Here is a 9111-nt window from a genome sequence, read left to right on the forward strand (position 1 = left end):
ATATTGATTTATTCTAAAATTGTTAAAATCATTTTAAAATATTTACGTCATATTTGGAGTTACTTTTAACATATTTTTAATAATCCAAGATTAATTTTCAATATATTAAAATTGTGTTCTAAATTATAAAACCGAATATAAAATTAAGAGAACTTTGGTCCTTAAAGTTTGGGTTGGATGGTAAACTCGTCTTCAAATTTTCAAACTCAACAATGTTACTCCCAAAATTTGTATTTAGTTCCATCTTGGGTTCATTCATCAGTTTTTCATTTATTACTGACACAAAGTTGATGCGATAACTGTTTTCTAGAATTGTCTTCAAATAAAGGAAAATAAGTCAACATATTTAATGACAAAATTTTGCTACCTATTAGTGACATTTTGTTATTCTTGAAAATATTTTCAGCTATTTTATCATTTAAAACAATGACCAATTTTCTACTAAAATTATTTTTTTCTAATTTTTAATTATCTAAAATTAACAAACTCATTTTATTTTATTTTATTTATTTTTCACTCGGGTTTCTCTCTCCTCTCTTTCCATCTTCTTCCTTCACCATCAATGACAATCGTAGCCCATTGCCCATCAATGTCATTTGGCATTGTCATAGACTGATTAATAATCTTCAAACATTTGCATTAATTTTCAAACTCAACAACATTACTCCAAATAGAATCCATATAGCCTTCAAACATTTGCATTAAGATTGAGATTTCCACTAAAATGATTACTAATCTAGATAGTCTAAGTTAAAATAATAATATAAAATAAATATTATTTAAAATAATAAAATATTAAAACTGAGATTTCCACTAAGGTGGTTGTAGAGAAATTGGGAATTATTATTTAAAATAATAAAATAAATATGATAACTAACTTATCATATCTTATTTATATTAAGATATATGTTCATCAAATATAACACATAACCTATAGTTTTAATATTGTATCGTATACAATATAAACCATAGTTCATTTTCTCTATTTTATGGCATTTAATACAAATCATATTTATATTAAATTTAGCAATTATGAATCACATTCATAAAGAATATATTTGAATCTAGATTCAAATATATATTTCCTCCAAATAAACTATAATGTATCAAATACATTATAACAATTATATCATATATAATTAAATTCCCTCTTATTAATTTGAACAATTCAAATTAACCAAAAAACTGATTCTCAACTAAATCCTTTTGAGCTACCAAGGGGACCTTATGGACTTGTAGTTTCAAGCTCCAATGATACGTGAATAATTAATTAAACTCTTTAATTACATTATCCACCATTCGTTAACTGTCGGGCACTTCATTAAAGATCGATAGTTGCACTCTTCGCATTACAAATATATTTCTATATCCATTGGATAGAACCAATTAATAGTACAATGACCCTTCATAAATTGCTCGTAAGTACAGCAGACCAAATTATTGTTTTGCCCCTATAGTTACCTCTAACTCCTTAAGTACCACCGATCCCTCTGATGAACAATAGATCATAGTCCCACTATGATTTAACCCCTCTCGGAACAGGAAAGGGTGTGGTGCCACATTATTCAAGACCTGGAATCAACCCTTAAGAGAGCAATTTATCTACTTACCCTTGCATCAGGGAAAGGGTGAATTCCATCTTGTGTAGCTAAGTTCTCAGCTCCCCAATCAGGCAAATCCCCAAAATGGTAGGCATGTTGAGTCGGCGATCTGGCCACTCTCACCCATACATATCAAAGGATCGCCCTCATAGGCAGGAGTTCACAACTCACTCAAGATTAAGATCATGTTACCTATGGTCATCCTAGTGAAATGAAAGTCTTTATTATGAACGGTGTTATATAATGAGACTAAACATTTCATGGTTCGGTCTTGTACAAACTCCTCTGTATAAAATATCCCCACTCACATGTCTAATACATGAATGATCAGGATCAGATCATTTGTAGCACTTTACAACACTTGTAACACCTACAAAGTGGTTCATACTCGTAGTGTCACCAAAATAATGTACCCAGCCTTATCCATATACTACATACCATTTAGGTTATCACTTAAACATGATCCACCTGTATGTCTCCACATACATGTTTAAGTTACAACGATAACTTTGGATGTTAGCTTATTGGTTTGTGGTTAATGCAACTAAAATATCACATATTTTATTTTAAAAAAATGAATAAAAATATCATATATTATTAATCACATAAGAGTTTGTTCATACAAGATTTACAAACTATAGGACCCTACGAGATTAGAGCATCAACCCCCACGGGTCATACATTTAGCAATTAAGGTTTAGTAAGTATATCCTTTGAAGAACTCAAAAAACTAGAAATTTCTTATTGAATTCAGATCACCAACCGTTTGTGGACTATCGTAAGAGTCTTCCCCGCTATTCTCCGATTTTGAAACGGATTATGAAATCCAAATTGAGATGAGATTTAAGGGGAAAAGGAGGATTAGAGAGCTTTTGGTGTAGGAACTTAGAAGAACTAAATTTCTTCCAATTCTAATTTTTGCATGAAGTTTCTCCATAAACTAAAACTTCTATTTGTAAAAGATATTCATGCAAAGAGGATTCACCCAAAAAAAAAAAAAAAACGACACCAAACATATGCAAAAAAATGGGAAATTAGGTGTAAAATTAGTGGGTTTTGTGAGATCAACCCATTAACTTCAATTTTTCATTTTTTTTTTAATTTCACAAATTTCAAAAGAAAAATGAAATTTAATTTTAAAAATTAATGAAACAATTTAACATCAAATATTAAATTAATAAAATACATATCCCGAACAAGAATCCTCATTCATGTATACAATATTTAAATTATATTTAAATATTTTCAACTCTCCAATTTGTTTAATTCCATAATTAAACGTTTTAATTATATCGTATATAATTAATAATTCCCTAAACTTAATTTGAACATTTCAAATTCTCTCAACATACTATTTTAAGGTTTAGTCTGATATGAGCTAGTAGGGGGACCTAATAGACCTATAGATCATATGATCCGAGATTAACCGGCTAATTTCATTAACCCAATTAACCAACATTCGTTAACTACCGGGACACTCCACTAAAGCCCAGTAGATGCACTCTCCTCACTGTAAATATATTTCTGCCCATTTGATTTAACCACGATTAGAAAGTTGACCCTTCACATGGTTGTTCATAATTATAGCGGGTCAAAATTATCATTTTACCCCTATAAATACATCTTGCTCCTTAAGTCCCATTGATCCTCTAAGGAACAATTGGTTTGTAGTCCAACCACCAAACCGGTCCCTCTCAAACCTTAGAGAGGGCAGAGCCCTTAGTTCAAGACCTGGATTCAACACTTAAAAGAAAAACCTATCTACTAACCCTAGAAGCGGGTAAGAGTGAATTTTGTCTTGCAAGACAATGTCTCTAGCTATCTACCCAGTTTTACCCTTAAAATGGGAGGCTCATTGAGTCGACCATGTTGAGTCACTATCAACCATGTAGGTTAAAGGATAATCTCGAATAAACAGGAATTCATAGTTAGCTTGGGATTAAGATCGAGTTACCTAGATCATCGAGTTGAAATAGTCAGTCTTAACAATAAACGGTGTTATAAAGTAAAAGTGATTATTTCATGTTTCAGTCTTATGCAAATTCATTGCATAGGTTGCCTCCACTCGTATGTCTCCACATGAAAGATTCAGGATCACATCGTTTGTAACACTTTACAGCTATAGTAACAATTACAAAGTGAGATACATCCATAGTGTCCCTAAGATAAGGTACCCAACCTAATCTTGTTTGGTTATTACTCAAACTCGATTCACTTTTATGTCTCACACATAAATTTCAAGTATTCATGTTATAATCAAGGGTTCTTAGTTTATTAGATTTAGGTTTAAAAAGTGCAATTCACACATTCAATAACACTCTTACTGAATAAATAACATCTTTATTGCAAATAAAATATGTTTAATATTTACAAACTACGAGTTTCAGGACATACAACCCAACAAAATATACATCATAATTCTTACTCCTAAACTAGATAACTAACCTCGACGATACGCCATGACGGTGTTGAAGGGATTAAAATTCCATAGCGGAAGCATTTTATCACTTTTGTCTTTAATTTGGAAGATGCAACAATACAACAATACAGAATTAAAGAACAGAACAACATATGCTTTATAATTTTCTAGGTTAAGCACAACATTTGGTTGAAGAAAAGATACATTTGAAAAACTCTTCTTCAATCTTCTCTAAGTCTTCACAGTAACAAGTGGTACAATAACCTTTTCTTCTTTGCAAGTTGGACATCTCTCCTTGATCTTCTCCACTACAACTCTAGCAAGAACCGACTTGTGGGAGCCTTTTTGAGAGAGTAAAGAGAAGTTCGTTTATAGAAAACATCTATTGTGTAATTGAGATGGTGGGAGATTTTGAGAGAGAGAATTAAAGTTTGTAAGAATTCAACATCTCAAATGAACACCTTTTGTGTTTTTAACGAGGGGGAAGATAACTTCCTACCTCCCCACTCTCTGCGTTAAATAAGTAAGAGAGTGGGATTAATTAAATCAATTAATTAATTATATAATTAAATATCTTATATTTAATTAAATAAAAATTTCTATCAAATACAAATATACATTTCTCTCATAACCTATAGTTTTAATATAAATTCTATCTATATTACTTTTTAACCTATAGTTTTAATATGAATCCAATTCATATTAGTTTAATATTTGAATAAAATTCAACTACATTAAATCTCTCACATCATATAGTTTAATTTAAAAATAATTGTATTTATCTAATGTATCTATATATATAATACGGTAATTTGTATCATATGCAATTAACATATATTTCCTTAATTAGTTTGAACATTCAAATCATTCTTTCAAACTATGGTCCTTGTTAATTCATTGTGAGCTACCAAGGAGGCCTAATGGACCTCTAGATTATAAGCTCTAACGATTCGCAAGATTAATTAATTAAACTCTTTAATTAAATTAATCAACAATTTAATTAAATTAATCAACATTAATTAACTATGGAGCAAACCACTATAGACCCATAGTTACACTTTTATGCACTATAGAATATGTTGTGTTCATGGTGTTGGGGTTGATGCCTTAAATCTCGTAGGGTCCTATAGTTTGTAATTATATTGTACAAACATTTTATTTATGTAATAAAATTTATGATGTTTTATTTCAAAATTAGTTGCATTAACCACAAACTAATAAACTAACATCCAAGGTTATCTTGTAGCTTAAACATGTATGTAGAGATATACGGGTGGTCCATGTTTAAGTTACAGCCTAAATGGCTTGTAGTAAACAGATAAGGCTTGATACCTTATTCTTGTGACACTACGAGTATGACCCGCTTTGTAGATATTACAATTATTGTAAAGTGCTACAAATGATTTGATCTTGATCATTCATATAGAGATATGTGAGCGGAGATATTCTATACAAAGAAGTTTGTATAAGATCGATCACGAAATGTTTAGTCTCAATATATAACGTCGTTCATAATAGAGACTTATATTTCACCAGAATGACCATAAGTAACATGACCTAAATTTTGAGTGAGTTGTGAACTCTTGTATATGAAGGTGGTCCTTTGATTTGTATGGTTGAGAGTGGCCAGATTGTCGACTCAACAAACCTACCATTTTGGGGATTCGATTGATTGGGGAGTTGGGAATATAGCTACACAAGAAAGAATTCACTCCTTCCCCAATGTCGAGGTAAGAAGATAAATTGCTCCTTTAAGGGTTGATTTCGGGGCTTGAACAATGTGGCGTCATATCCTCTCTTAGGCCAAGAGAGGTATGGTCATAGTTAGACTATGATTTATTGTCCATTAGAGGGATCAATGGTACTTAAGGAATTAGATGTAACTACAGGTGCAAAACAGTAATTTTGGCTTAACTATACTTACAAGCAATTTGTAAAGGGTCATCTATTGATTGGTTATATCCAATGGACACAAATATATTTGTAGTACGAAGAGTGCAGTCATCGGTCTTTAGTTGAGTGCCCAACAGTTAACGGATGATAAATTATTTGATTAAAGATTTTAATTAATTATTCACATATTGTCGAAGCTTTAACCTACAGGTCCATGAGGTCCCCTTGGTAGCTTAAAGGGATTTAATGAGAATCAGTTTTTAGATTAATTTGAATTGAGAGAATTAATTATATATGATATAATTAATTAAATTTTAATTATATATGATATAATTACTATAATGTATTTGATACATTATAATATTAAGTATTTATTTGAGAGAACTTACATATTTGAATATGATTCAAATATTAATTATGTGAATTAGATTCATGTAATTAAATTGAATATAAATGGGATTTATATTAAATATCATTGTTGAGAGAATTAAACTATAGATTATATTGTACGGGATACAATATCAAACTATAAGTTATATGTTATATTTGATATAACATATAGTTTTATATATATATATATATAAGTCTTTTTTTTATTAATTTTATTTTAATAAAAAAAACTAATTATGGAAGGGAGTTGTAACTCAATCCCCACCTTTTACTCTCTCAGACTTGAGAGTGGGGGTATCCATCATTCTCTGCAATTTTTGGTGAAAACCAAATACAGAGGTTTTCTTGAAACACAGAAAGATTCTGTGATAATCTTCCTTCTATCTTCCTCTGGATTCTCTCACTCAATCTCTATCCATCTCATAAATCCAAAACAGCCAGAACTCTACACCCTATTGGATTCTCACCTAGAGAATATCGTGGAAGCCATTGTGGTATTGCCCAATTGTTCGAGGGATTTTTCCAGTGAAGATTCATTCTTCAAAGGTAAGGGTCTTAAACCCCATTTTAATTATTCTCCGTATCGTTTTGTGCATGCTGAAATTTTTTGGGTTAAATGCATAATTTCATTATGTCTCTGTAAATTTTGGAAAAATTGGGACGATCCACTTCCGCTTTATGGTCCCTTCACAGGGTTTTTTCACATGGATATAACCATTACATATAAGTTGATCATTCATGAGTTGTTCATAACTTCAGTTGGGTAAAATGTTTATTTTACCCCTGTAATTACCTCTTTGTCCTTAAGTACTATTGATCTTCTAATAAAACAATATGTTTATGGTCCAACCATAAACTAAGTCCCTCTCGGGTCAATGAGAGGATGGGGCTTTATTATTCAAGTTCAGAAATCGAAATTTAAGGAAACTACTCATCTACTTACCCTAACCGGGAAGGAGGAAATTTCATATTGTGAAATTATGTTCACATCTCCCCACTTGGTCAAGTCCCCAAGATCATAGGCTTATTGAGTCGGCTATGAAGGTATTGGAATTCCTACAATGGAATGTATGAACACCGATTGTCTATAAATTTCGGTTCACAAACTTAAGAAAATGGAGAGCGACGAAAACAAGATAAACACACAAGACCTAAGGATGCTTTTCTACATAAAAATGTAGAGAAGGAAAAAGGATTGATATACATACCCTTGAAGAACCTATTCTTCACAATTTTCTCTCCCTGGGTAATCTCGAACTTGATCTCCTTCTCACGAACACAACTTCACAACAAGGCTTCGAACACAGTGACGAGGACACCACCACAAGAAAACCTTGTTATTCTCAAGATGGGAATCAAAAAGAGTTGTGTGCTTCCTTGGTTAATGTGAAGGGAGAAAGAATAGTTCTGGTGAGAAAATTGCAGAGGAAAGAGCTGAAGATCTTAAGAGAGAGTTTTTTTTTTTAAATCAAAATTAATTTTCATGTATGAAAAAACTAACAATTCCTCTATCTATATCCACACTATAAGAGATGAGAGGGAGGGTATAGAATAACTCCCTCCACCACTTGAAAATAACTCCCTTAGAAGTTAATTTTAAAATTCAAAATTTAATAATATTAGCTAATCTAATATATATTAAAATTAAACCATATTATATCCCATATAATATATATAATTTGTAGTTTATATTATATCACATATAATATAACCTATAGTTTATCTTTTCTCATATAACCTATAGTCTTAACATGAATCACATTCATATTAATTTGAATCTATAGTTTTTATATAAATCGAATCAAATATTTATTTCTCTCATTAAACTTTATATTATAATGTATCACATACGTTATATTAATTGTATATTATATAATCAATTCCCTTTAAATTAATTTGAACAATTCAAATTAAACTAAAACCAACTTGATTCCCATTAATCCTTATTGAGCTAACAAGTAGACCTTATGGACCTATAGATTGAAGCTCTAATGATATAGGATTAATTAATTAAACTCTTTAATTAAATTAATCAACCTTCATTAACTGCCGGTCAATCCACTAAAGACCGGCAGCTGCACTTTTCGTACTGTAGATATATGTATTTGTCTATTGGATATAATCAATCAACAATGCATTGACCCTTAACAAATTATTCGTACGTAAAACTAGGTCAAATTTACCATTTTACCCTTGTAGTTATATTCCTTAAGTACCACTAATCCCTTTAATGAACAATCAGTCATAGTCCAACTATAACTGGACCCCTCTTTAGCCAAGAGAGCGTGAGATGTTTAATTATTAAAGACTCGAAATCAGCCCTTAAGGGAGAAATTTATCTACTTACCCTAACAACGGGAAGGAGTGAATTCCTTTTTGTATAGTTGTGTTCCCATCTCCCCATTCAGACAAATCCTTAAAATGATAGACATATTGAGTCGATATAACTAGCCACTTTCACCCATGCAGATTAAAGGACCGCCCTCATAGGCAGGGGTTCACAACTCACTCACGATTAAGGTCAAGTCACCTATAGTCTTCCTGGTGAAATGTAGATCTCTTCTAGAATGATGTTATACTAAGAAACTAACCATTTCGTGGTCCGGTCTTTATATAAGTTCTTTATATAAGATACCCCCACTCACATATCTCTACATGAACAATATGGATCATATCGTCTGTAACACTTACAACTCACATAACAATTACAAAGTGGGTCATATATGCAGTGTCACTAAGATAAGACACCCAACCTTAACCATATATTGCAAACCTTTTAGGTTATTACTTGAACATGATTCGTCTGTA

Source organism: Benincasa hispida, chromosome 6 (assembly GCF_009727055.1).
Source record: "Benincasa hispida cultivar B227 chromosome 6, ASM972705v1, whole genome shotgun sequence".
NCBI lineage: Eukaryota > Viridiplantae > Streptophyta > Magnoliopsida > Cucurbitales > Cucurbitaceae > Benincasa > Benincasa hispida.